Below are 13,778 nucleotides of genomic sequence, written 5' to 3'. Positions count from 1 at the left end.
CTCTCTCTCTCTCTCTCTCTCTCTCTCTCTCTCTCTCTCTCTCTCCTTCCTTGTTTTCTTGGCAATCAGATTAAGTGACTTGCCAAGGTTACACAGCTAGTAAATGTCAAGCATCTGAGGCCAGATGTGAACTCAGGTCTTCCTGACTCCAAGGCTCTATCCCCTGTGCCACTTAGTTGCCCCTGGTCCCTTCTTCCTAGGTGTGGATGCTTCCGTGTATGATGGCTATGAGGGCTGGGCTGGAAGCAGGACCAGTTGGGGAGGGGCAAGGTACTGCCATTTCTAGGGCTCCTGTGCTTGAGAATAATATATATATATATATATATATCATATAATATATCTATAATATATGATAGCTCTCTATGAATTGTAAAGCACTATAGAGATGCAAACTGGCATTTTTATTACATATGTGAGCAACAACTGAATAAATATTTCAGCCTTGATCCTATTACTGTTACATCTGTATACAGACCTGGGCTTATATGTGTATGATTATTGTCTGGTGCAATATGAGGTGGCATAATGTACTAGGGCACCCCCTTTTGCCCTCCAGTGCAATGAAGATGCCTTGTCACCAAGAATTTCCATTCTTGGAGTTATTGTTGTAGGTCAAGTACTACTACTGGTTTAAAGATGGGGGTGGGGGGCAGCTGGAAGCACAGGTAACCCAGGAAGGAAGATGGAGAGAATGCCCATTAGCACATGAGTAGCCATTGTCACTTTCCTTGTTATTAAGTTGTTTTAGTCATGTTCAACTCTTCATTATCTCATTTTTGGGGTCTTCTGGGCAGATATACTGGAGTGGTTTTCCATTTCCTTCTCCAAGTCATTTTACAGATGAGGAAACTGAGACAAACAGGGTTAAGTGACTTGCCCAGGGTCATACAGCTAGTTAGTGTCTAAAGGCTGGATTCAAGCTCATGAAGATGTCTTCCTGATTCCAATCCCAGTGCATCCACTGTATCACCTACTATCACAATAGCTGAATTTTCAGTTTGGGTTATGATTGGATTTCCTTTGCATATCAAAAAAACACACAAGAGAAGTTACATCAACAAATTCATTCAGTTACTCAACGACAATTTATTCTCCCCACAGGGGACCTAGCAGTGGGCCAGGTTGTGTGGCATAAACAAGAGAGGGACGGTCTGTGCCTTAGAGGAGCTGACATTTTGCCTCGGCAAACAGAGGCCATTTTGGAGAGCCCACCATCGGGGAACAGGATGGGTCTCTTGACTGAGTCCATAAAGGTCTGAAGCAGGAAGGCACAATAAAGCAGGGTGGGGCCCTCAGTGTAAGATTCCTGGCAACTGAGCATGTGGGCGTGGGGATGAGGAGGGAAGGATGCTAAAAGCGGTGAGACTAGAAATGAGTATGCTTCCCTTCTTGTCTGTCCTCATCAGCTTGATCTTCAATTGTCATTTCCCTCGGGGCAAAGACTCCCTGTTTCACTCGATTGCCGGAAGAGTGCCTGGCACACAGCACCATGTGCAGAAAGGCACCGCAACAAAGCTCTTTGATTGATAGTTGTACTTTGACAGTCTGTGTATCATTTTTTTCCTTTTTGCCGTCTCCTTTGGTTTATTAAAAGCAGAATCTTGAAATATCGAAATTTATTTTAATTCCCATCACATGTGAGTTCTGAGTTGCTCACGTTTCTGACTAGATTCCATCCAAGCTGGGTTTCAGCAAACAAAAGCAAGAAGTTATAACACCTGCATACACTGTACTGTGTATCTCAAAATGACATTGTGAGGACCAAATGAGATAAAATATAGAAAGCGCTTTGCAAACTCTAAAGCACAATAGAAATATTAGCAATTATAATTGTTAAATAATAACAGGATCATTGATCAAGAGCTGGAAGCCTCAGAAGCCATTAGGATCAAACCCTTAGTTTTACAGATAAGGAAACTGAGGTAGTAGAGGTTAAGTGACTTGCCCAAGGTCACAAGGGCAATAAGCATTGAACACAGGTCCTGACTCTTTCTAGTGCTCTTTCCTCTGTGCCAATGTACATAACATGCTTTGCAAACTTTAAAGTTTTAAATAATTGTCTGTTATTATTAGACCCCACTAGTTCTCTGGGTGAACAAAAATTGCCTTGAAAACCTTCAGAACCCCTGAATTTTCTTGTTGGACACTGCTGCCTGGGTAGACAGAAGGAAGCTTTCATAAGCCAGCGTGCAGAATTGCAGCATGAGATCCCTGGACAACCAACAGGGAAAATGTTGAGGGTGTTTCCAATTTAATTCAATTAATAATGTTAGCTCAATGTGCTCTAAATTTTCAAAGAAACTCCTCCAACTAAAGGTTTTAAGCCTGTTCCAAAATTTAGTTGAAAAAAAAAAGTGGAGAGAGAATGATAAAATGAGTGAAAGTAGATATTTTAAAAAAGAAGAAAGAAAGAGCACATAAGCACTCAGAAAAGGCATTGGAACAAGTCCCAATATAACTGTTGGAACATAGCCCCTCAGGTCAAAAGCCTTTATTTCATTGTCCTGTTGGCCATGATTCCAACACTGCTCCAACTGCAAGGGGGGTGGGGGGTTTGGACAGCTACCTATCAAAGAAACAGAACTTGTCGTCTATTTGTAGTGGTAAAGCAAAATCAGCCCCAGCAAAGTTCACTGGGGGCAGCATTTATCTATCTCCGGCTCTAGCTCAATCTCAGGCAGGCAGAGGACAGAAAGCCATTTTATAGGATTGGGGTGCTTGGGAAAGCCATCTTCACAAAGGGGATGGATATCCCCCTTCCCTTTTTAAAAGTAGTTTGGGGTGTTTCCCTTTCAAAATCTTTAAACTTTCAGTTGCTAAAAGGACCACACCCTTGCTCCCAACTGCATTGCCCAGGTGATGCCTACATAGAAGAGACATAGGCTGCCCCCCCCACACACACACATTCCACCCCGTTTCTCCCCTCTCCCCAACCATGTTCTGGGATCTGGCTATACAAGGCTGCCCTCGTTTTCAGTTTTCTGGGAGCCGTTGTTCTCCCTTTCATGTTCAGCTGCTATATAACCTTTTATGGGTTTTTTTTAATCCCCCTTGAGTTTCACATCTGTTTTAACAGCACTTTGACAACCAGAAAACAGAACTGTTTACCCAGTTCACAGCTGCTGGTAATGCCGGGGAACCAGCCAGAAGGGACTGTTTCCCTGGTTAGCTCATCCTACGGAATGGAACCCTCTACAGGGTTTGTTGAAAGTTTTTGTTTCAGTTGGAGCAGTATCAAAAGTCCCCACATCTGTGAAGTTCTTGGACTCCATCCTCCTTAGCGAATCAAAAGGCCAAGGCTACAGCTCACTTATTCCAGCAGCCTTTCAGATGGTTCCTGCTGGTGGCACACCATGGCCTTTTCAAATACAGTGAGAGTTGTGGAGAAAAACAGAGTCAATCATCAACTATACAATATACGGAGCCATCCCCTCCATTATAAAGGTTTTTCATCATCTGAATTTAGATACACTACTGGAATATTCCCAAGGGAGAAAAACACTATTGTACAATACATAGAGATAGAGTAGTATGGTGGAGAGGGCACTGGTCTTGGAGTTGAGAAACCTGGCTTGTAAATTCTGGGATTGGAGGCCTGATTGAATGGAAACTGGAGGAGGAAAGAGTATGTCATTTTTGTCTATGCATCCCAGGCAACACCTCTCATAGTGCAGCTAGAATAGCAGTAGATAGACCACTGGGCTTGGCGTTGGCAAGCCCTAAATTCAAATCTAGCCACAGACACTCACTAGGTGTGTAACCCTGAGCAAGTCACTTAGCCTATGTCTGCTTCAGTTTCCTCAACTGCAAAATAACAGCACCTACCTTTTAGGTTGTTGTGAGGATTAAATGAGATATTTGTCAAGTGCTCAATGTATTGGCTGGCACATAGTAGGCATTATTTCCCTCCTGGTACATAAGTGGGTGCTTAATAAATGCTTGCTGACTGAGCTAATTCCATTCACTTACCCAGTATTCTAAGTGACCTGGGCAAGTCCCTGAGCCTCAACTGCCTTCATCTACAAAAATGGGAATAATAATGTACTACCTGCCTCACTGGGTGGTTTTGAGAAAAGCACTTTTTATAAACCTTTAAAAAACACTGTAGAGATATGCTATTATTTTTATTATGATTTAAATTATTCTAGATTTTACAGCTTTTGAGGTGAGTTTCTAAACATTATCACACGAGCATCACAATAATCCTGAGCAGAGAAAATATTAACCTTTTTTTAACATATGAATATACTGGAGTCCAGAGACACTAATGGACTTACTTCAGGTCACACAGTCGAAAATGACAGAGATCCTTGGCTTAGTCCCCAGGTCTTCTGATTCTTATGGCAATGCTTTCTCTCCTCTGCCATTCATGGAATCAATCACAGGCTCATAGACTCAGAACTGGAAGAAACTCTCTAAGCTATCTAGTTCAATTCCCTAATTTTACAGACTAGGAAACTGAGACCCAAGGAGGCAGAATGAGTTGTCCAAGGTCACACTATCTCTGTGTATCTAATGTCAATCTCTAAGTAATAGATTTCATAATTTGAACCTAGGTCTTTCGATTCCAAATTCAGTGTTCTTCCCACCATACCAGACTGTCAGTAATGTTACCTGATAAAATATAATTAGCTTATTGCTTAGGACTAGATTCTAAAATAACCCCATTATACTTTAGAAATTCCAATACCAAGAGTTGACTAAATAATGCCTGACAAGAGCTGCCCTTTAGCACTCCACATTTCTTCAGAAACAAGGTTAGTTGGTTTCATTGTATTTTGGGGGAAGGGGGCGCATGAGGTGAGGGTGGTACAGACCTGTGATTTCATTAGTATAAATAACTTGTAGGTTTGGAAACTCTCTCCAACCTGTCAGTCAATAAACATTTATTAAAGAACTACTATGTGCCGGACCTTGTGCTAAGCACTAGAAATACAAAAAGAGGCAAAAGACAGTCCTTGCCCTCATGGAGTTTACACACTAAAGAAATTATGCAAATTAGCAAGTCTTCTGTAAAGTATATGTTGTAAGTTATATATGTTGATAGTTGTTTGGGGCACTTAGAGATTAAGTGACTTGCCCATAGACACCAAGTTTAGACAACCAGAAGCCAAGTCTTCCTGTTCCAAGGCTTAGCATTTCTCTGCCTACCACTTCCACATAGCCTCTTACATTACAGAAAATTTTTGAATATTTTTCACTGGAGCATTTCACTCCAGTAATTAAGTTAGGCTCTTAATAGCATAAAATTTGGTATGTTGAGGAAGTTGTGGGATTTCAAAAATTCCTGGAGCTGATCTGACTTTTCCTTCTCAATTAGCTAACATGTTTATGTAATCAATCTGTTCTCGCTGTAACTTTTAAAGTTTACTGAGGTACTCATGTTTCAAGAGGCTTTTTTCAAAGTGTTTTGAAGGCCTGTCTATACTAAACATTGGTTGTTGTTTTTTTGCTGATGACTTTATTGATTGTTCAAAAATCAATAATATACTTTAGTTACCAATTCTGTTAAAAATTCCCAGTTTTACATTTTTAAGGGTCCAACTAGCTTCCATGACATGAGAATGCTTATTTACTTCATAAAATCTCCTTTGGGACCTGAAAAGTAGCTGCAGTTGTAGAATCCTTTATGCCTGAGTTACCAGAGTTCAAGTATCTGAAGACTTAGAAGTGATTCGACAGTTTAGCTTTCCCCCCGCCTTGACTGTGGGTATCCCCCCCCACACACACTTTAAATGGCATAATTGATGTTGAGATAATGAGGTGGATCTTTTTGGTTTGAGAGTTTGAAGTTGATATGTATAATGTGTTGAGTATTCTTTATGTATTTGTTAGCCAAGTGAGGAACTACTGCCTCAATTGCCTCCATTAAGAGAAAGTTTTTTGGCTGTCACTCAAATTTTGCAGATTCTCAAATAAAAATATTTTCATGACCTTTTCCCAAGATTTTGTGAGCCAGAATCCACCAGATATAAAGGCAAGACATGGGTAGAGGCATTATTTAATTTTTCAGGCTACTAAGAAGCAATTTATAATACAATTTTCCTAGGTTTTTTTATTTTATTTTGAAGGGGTGGTTGAGTTTCTTGAGTCTGAACCTATGATTTTATAAGCATTATTAGGAACTCCTAATGTGGAAACTGTTTACCAACACTAATCAACAACTCTCCTGTAACACTTTACGGACTGGCTGGGCGGGAAGAACAACTAGAAGAGGCACCCTTTTCCTCTTGCCTCTGCTTAAGAGGCCGAGCAGGGCTGTTCATACCATTTTGGTGAGCTGGGAATCCCCAACTATAAGACTTTTGATGGGATGAAGGACCATCTGCCCTGCTGCTAGATGCTATAACCACTCGACATTGTCATCTAACCTAATGGTGGACCCTAAGTCTTGTCATCCTACCTAGAGTTGAAAAGTTATACATATTGTCCTCCCAAATTAGAATGTTAGTTCCTTCAGAATAGAGACCATCTTTTTTTTCTCTTTGTACCACATAGCACATAACAAGCATTTAATAAATGTGTTTTCCATTCATTCATTTATTTTAGCCTCAAAAAGATTCCTGGACACAGAGAGGTTAAGAGACTTGTTGATGATCATATAACTATTATGAAGGCAGGCATTTGGAATCCAAGCTTTTTCTACTATGTCACACTACCTCTAAATATCTTAGGATACAGTATTAAGTATAATGAAATATTGTATACAAAAATGATGTTATTGATCCTCCATCAACAGAGCATTTTGAAATGTTTCACAAGGTGGGATTGATCCCTGAGGTCAAGTCAAGAATGACTTGCCTAACTCTTTGAACTCTTACTTTCCCAGTTCTGATTGCACAGGCATTGCTCCTAGTTCTGCCTGTCAAGTAGAACAAGTCCAATCACTCATCCAAAAAGTATGCCTTGAAATTCTTGATGACAGGTCTAATATTTTCTTCTCCTCCACCCCAAGTCTTCTGTACTCCAGACTGAATATTCTCATCCATGATCTTGCCCTCATTGGCAACTAGCCAACTAGGCTAACCAATGTTAAATGACATTTGGCCCACATCTGATATGTCGTCATTTCTCCATCCTTCCCATTGACTTGGGGGGTTGTAATGGCAAGCAAAGGAGTACTTTGCTGCTTGTTTCAGCAATTCAAGTGCCTTTGAGTCTTGCCCTTGATTGTGTCAAGTCTTTGTTGGAAACAGTATATATTGTGTTGCCCTTAATAGGCCTGAGGGAGTTTGGAGAGCTAAGAGAGAGAATGTTTGTGATGTTGTTACTCTGTCTGTTGTTCTATGTTAGTGTTACTTTGTCAGACAGAAGCCCTCTGCCTGTTGATTTGTATTGATCTCTCAGACAGAAAGTGAGTTGAGATGATAGTGTTGGCAATGTGTGTAAAGTTGTAGTAGCCCTGTTAAGTTTTGTTTTCCTAGAAACAGAAACTGCAAAGGGCTTTAAGTGGAATAGTCCCTGGTGGGTTGAGATCTAGAACTGGAGCAAAGAGCTCCCTGTGTATGAATCCAGGTAAGAGTGAGGTGAATTCAGACAAGAGCTGGGAGAGCTGCCTATCTGTGAATCTAGGCAAAAATTGGGAGCGTGGAAGAGGAGCCATGGGATTTGGAAGTCAGCTTTGAGTTAAGATGAAAGAAGACTTTACTTGGGTACTCCGTGCTAATTAATGATATTGTAACTTACTATGATGTAAGGGTGCATGGTGTTTATACTTTCTGCTACCCCTAAAGGTTAGTGGCTTAAGGATGATTGGAAGCCAGCCTCTAGTTTATATGAAAAAAGACTTGACTTGATTACTCTATATTGATTGAGGAGATTGTGACTTACTGAATGATATGGACTATGTGGCCACCTTAGTAATAAGTTGCTATATTATATTGTTGTGAACATTGTGCTTTAGTTTCTTGAATGTTTTGCTTCAGTTTATTGCTGAATAAATAGAGAGTTCTCTGTACTATGCGATTAGATCCTTAAAGTTATTCACAGAAGCAGTCTTCAGGAGAGATGCTTGTGATTGACTTTACAGGGGTGCTAACACTATGAAAGCTTTTTGATTTGTAGAAAGGTTAATCATTATGTTTGTATAGAGAGCAAGTATAAAGAGAAGTTATCTCTACTTAAGGACAAGAGAATTGTTTGGAGATATTTATAAACAGTGCTCTGTTTATAAGCAGACCTTCTTTAACTTTAAAATTTTGCTGCTTTTTAAAAATTATTATCAGTACTTCCCATGGTAGTATTATAAATACTTGTTTTAACTGTGCATAAATACAGAAATACCACAGGTCAAAGTACCCTTCAACCTTCACCTCCTGCAGTCACTCTTTATAGAAGTTAGCCAGTTGTAAATACATGATATGGCATGTGCATGAACATAGTTATGTCAACTACTCTATCAGAAATGTGTCCAGCTCACAGCTGAGCAGTTTAAGCTTTCACGCCTCAGCAGCTGAAACTGTTGATAAGACATAGGTATAGGTAAGGGCAAAAACAGAGGCAAAATCATTTAGAAGTGGAGGGGGAGGAGGGTATTTATTTCACAACACCTTCCTTCTTTCTTTCCTTGCTCCTCTCTACCATGTATCTCTAATATCTCTACATCTGTATGTGATCATTACCAGGAGGCAGAGTAGGTACTAGTAAAGCTGCCTGGCCTATTAGGATTGTCAGTTGTGACCACTCATTAATTGCCTCTGCCTTCTGCAGAAAATGAACCAAGTTCCTGTGTAGTTCTAGACACATTTGTGTTTCTAACAGTGAAAATCTCTTGGCTCAGCCCCCACCTAATTAGCTGATCTCTGCTTTCCTTCATAGCTGTCAACCAAAAACATTTGTGGAAAGCAGTATATCTCAGTAAATGTTTAAATTGGGTTAGGTACAAGGACAAGCAATTGAAACGGTAAATAATAATAATATATATGTGTGTGTATGTATGTGTGTGTGTGTATTTCAGAAATGGCAATTATCTCAGTTGTCCCCATCACTTATAGAGAAAAGTCTTACTCTTCTCTAGGATGAAAGAAATGTAAAGTTCGAGGGTTTAATGTAAACCTTCCGACTCTTTCTAGAACAGGAAGGAGATGAACTTTGAGCTGCTAATACGCTCCACACTTTTGGGCATTTTCACTTGGCTACTCATGGATGCTGGTTTCTCTGCTAGTAGAATGGAAAGATTATGCATTGGAAAAGAGGCATGTCAAGCTACGGTTTTTAATACCTTGAGGATTCCAATGCCCTGCTTGAGATATTTCTCTCTTATTATATATATATATATATGTGTATATATATGTATATATATATGTATATATACATATATATGTATATATATGTATATATACATATATATAACTAGATATTCTTACTATATGAAAGTATGTATATACCTAGGTACTACACATATATTAAGGGAAAATCCATTGCACACAAAATTCTGGAGAATAAAATGATGTGAAGAAGCAAAATAGACATTTAACAATCTCCTTTCTTCCTCTACTCCCCTAAATTCTTCTTTAATCTGCCCTTATTAGTTATTACCACTCCTTCATTATCTGACTCTGCCATCTTCTCATTAATTTTAGATGAAAGTCCCATGTTGGGTTGGATTAGATTTGGGAAAGAGCCAAGGGCAGTGGCCACCTTGGACATAGAGAGGCCTCATCCCAGCACCTTCACTTATTTCCCATTTCAAAAGTCATCATTTTCAACATAGACTGAAAAGGAAGAATACATGATTAGGTTGGAGAGACATGAGTAGAGTGCCATACACTTATCCTCATGCCCACCTTTTCTTCTCTCAGTTGATTCCTTCTCTCCATTGCATCTACCATTAAAATAGGAGGTGTTTCTGTGGTGATGTCATGATGGGTACCCATACCACAAGTCACCAATTCCTAGATCCAAAGCATAAAGGAAGAATGCTCAGCTGAAGGAACAAGAGATACCTGATAGTGACATTGTAACCCCTACCCACTTGAAGTTCTACTTTCAGTTTGTATCCAGAGAAGGCATATATTCAAATGGCCTAGGCCAGGGGTAGGGAACCTACAACCTCGAGGCCACATGTGACCCTTTATGTCCTCAAGTGCAACCCTTTGACTGAATCCAAATTTCACAGAAGAAATCCCCTTAATAAAAGGATTTATTCTGTTAAACTTAGACTCAGTCAAAAGGTTGCACCCAAGGACCTAGAAGGCCACACGTGACCTAGGCCCTCCTTATCACTGAAAGGCATAAGGGCTAGGGAACAGGGAGCAAGAAGTAAATTCTGATGTGGGTAATAGACTTTGGTTCAAGAACTCTCAGAATCAACACAACTTGGTGTGCATAAGGACACAGTAACAGATCTCCTTCTGTACCAAAAGATGGTTGAAGACCTAACCAAATTTAGAATAGTTAAGCAACAGTTAATCTTGCCCCAAGATATACTTATTGCTTGTGCCTCAAGTTACACTGGAAGACTGCAGGTATTCTTTATGATCATGAGGTTTTATTATGTCTATTTGCCAAAGCTATTGATGTTACATTTATAGTCTGCAGTAGAGGTCCAGACCAAAAAAGAACAAAAGAAATGGCACAACTTCAGTACTCAGATCCAGATGCCAAGAAAAAATAAAAATGAGGAAGGGGGAAAAATCCTCTTTTAAAATGATCTCCAAGGTCCCTTTCAGCACTAACATTCTTTGACTTTGATGGCAGGTTGGCAGGTTGACTGGTGGGGTAATAGGAATAAGACTTGTCTGCTTCGATGATATTAATCCCACTACAGAATTCACATTAACGCTACAGTTAGGACTGAAATGAAGTTTCCATTATTATGCTCAACCCATCTCTTTTTCTCTCTGTTCCTTCTGTTTTTAGTGACAGATCACTTCTTTTAAAAAATGTCTCCTCAGACGGAAATTTTCCTTGTTTGACATCAGCCCAGTGGTAAAGTGTTTGGAAGACTGGATCCCAATTTGCTTAGTGATGAGGGGAAACATTATATTCCTTCATAAAATAAGAGATTTCTCTCTCCCACCTTCTCCTTTCATTTCCAGTTTTAGTTAAGATGCCTGGGCTCCTCCCTCCCCAACAACATGACTTATAGTCAAGATTGTGTGTATACACAAGACTAGGCAATGACCTGATATCAGACTTCCTTGGCTAATATCTATTTCTGATTCTTTTCCCTTCCATTTCAAAAGGGGGGTATTAAATGTAGCATTGAAACAATATCAAGACTGATCACTTAAGTGCTCCATAGATATTACCACAAGTACTTTAACTGGGGCATTTAAAAAATATGAGACGGTGTTTTTATTCTCCACTCAAGATTCCCTTCATTGTCTCATTGAGATGGCCCTGCATTCTCCAAGGCTGGGCCAGAGAACCACAAGTATGGTTGGGCAAGGCTAGCAGGGGCCCCGTGATGAACCATATGTAGGTAATCTAAGGAGCAGCTGAATGAAGTCCACAGAGGAGCATTTCTAAAAAATACCAATCACCAAAGGATAAATGTCTTCAGCTGTAGCACCTATACACACTGTTGTAGAAAGGTCGTAAGTCACTTGAAGTGAGTCTGCACACTTGTGAAATAACAGAACCTTGAAGCATTAAAGTATATTTATGAACACAGATACATGAAATGCATATATTTAAATTGTTACCTGAATAAATTTAGATTTAGAAGTCATCATATTTTCATCAAATATTCCAATGGATCTGAGATCCCACCAAATTGGATGCTTCCAGTGGTGCAGACTACAAATAATCCATATCTCACTATCCTGTGTGACTTTTGTCCATATGTTCCCGTAAGTTCGCCATAGGGACTGGGAGCCTTCTTCAACTTCTCCTGACCTTGAGAAGATAGAGAAATTGTGTTGTCCGTCAGCTGGCCAGCCCATTTTCTCTACCTATAGCTGCTGTTGTTCAGTCTTGTCCACCTCTTTGTGACCCTGTGGATTATAGTATGCCAATTCTATCCATGGGTTTTTCTTGGCAAAGATACTATAGAGTGATTCCCCATTTCCTTCTCCAGTGATTAAGGCAAAGAGAGGTTAAGTGACTTGCCTAGGGTCACATAGCTAGTAAGTGTCTGAGGCTGGATTTGAATTCAGGTCTTCCTGACTCCAGGTCCTACACTCTCACCCTTGAGCCATCTAGGTGTCTATTGTACATCCCCATGATGAGTTCACTTCCTCCTGTTCTTCTTAGTTATATGTTGTGACATATTGTAGCCTGTTCACGATCAGCGTGTGCCTCTCCATGTCCTCTGTGAAATATTTATGTTCAGTTCTTATTGTGTTCCCTGTCACACAGGCATACAATCCCACTCGTAGAATACTGATTTTATAAAGATAGAACTTTATTTCCAGGAGAAACATGGGGTCAGTGAAGTGACTTTGGAATGTCCTAAAGGCAATGCTCTCTTCCTCCTCTTTAATTCTGGACCCAACTCACTATGTGCATTGTTTGTCCTAAATAGAGATTCTTATGGAAAATGCTATAGGTTGTCTATCCAATTTTATTTCATAGTCTAAGCAATAGACATTCTGCATATACTTGAGATCTTTCCTTTTGAGTTCAGGCCAAATGCTTTTGACTGGTCAGATTTCCCCTTGGAGGCTTTGCCATGTTTTAAGGTTTGATAGAATTAAAATAAAGCCATCTGCAAACCTGAGTGTTCCAAAAAGAATCCCTTTTCAATTGGTACGTGGGATCTCCTCCATTGCAGTGGTAAGCATCTCTGGGAAGCAACTGACTCCTCTTTTATGCCTTGTCTGATATTTATGATTGAATGGTCTTTGAACAAACTTATCTCTCAAGGATCCTTGAAAAAGTTTTGATGTATGGATGGAAAAGAGCCTGTAAGGTGATGTTCTGCTTTACTGAATCAAATGCTTTTCCATAATCAACAAGCATAGCAAGATCATGTATTCTCTACATTTTTCAGTCAATTATGATGTAGTAAAAATGTGCTTCATTGTAAAATATCTCTTGTGAAAGCCTGCCTGTTACATTTTCTTCTTTCAGATACCTTCTGAAATGATGCCTCAGCACCCTCAGAAATGTTCCACCCCCAGGACAGATATCCATAGTTGGCCCAGGACAGCTGCTTTTCCTGTCTTTATTTTTTAGTATTATTTCTAACTCTTCTATAAGCACATCTGGTTCTGTGATGTTAGAGTTCAAATGTGGTGGTTTCAATGTCCTTGGTGGTTAAAACAGTTTGTATTAAAATCTTTGCACATGATTTCTATTTTTCTTCTCTTTGTTGTTGTCCTTCGACGTTCATCCTTAAATGCCCTTAGGACTTAAGGATTGTATTTGCATACAATATCTATATAGATGTGACATACTTTATATTGACGTCAATACCTCAAGGATCTGTGGTTTCAATGGTATACGTACCCTTTTCACCAATGAAACTGCAATACCTCTATGTCTTTAACAGGCATTTGAGACTTGCTATGTATGGCAGAAAAATTCATCACTCTAGCTATAACTCACCAGTCAAAGATGATGAAGCTCTCTGAATTTAGTAAGGCTCATCTTCAGATAATAGTCATATAGCCCAGTGACTGGGTCCCTATTCAAAGCCTTTTCAGCTTTGCAGGATCTTCCAGAGCTTATGCTCTTCTAGCTCAGCCTTTGAGAACCCAGCTGGGGATCCCTCCCATGCTTTAATGAGATAATGGAGTAAGACTTCAGTGGGAAAGAGAGACAGACAGAGATAGTGAGATATCAAGAGAGAGAGAGAGAAAGAGAGAGAGAGAGAGAGAGAGAGAGAGAGA

The sequence above is a fragment of the Petaurus breviceps genome, unplaced genomic scaffold, assembly GCF_028583685.1.
Source record: "Petaurus breviceps papuanus isolate PSGF00001 unplaced genomic scaffold, PetGlider_PUasm1.0 190, whole genome shotgun sequence".
NCBI lineage: Eukaryota > Metazoa > Chordata > Mammalia > Diprotodontia > Petauridae > Petaurus > Petaurus breviceps.
Note: the sequence above shows the minus strand (reverse complement) of the source record.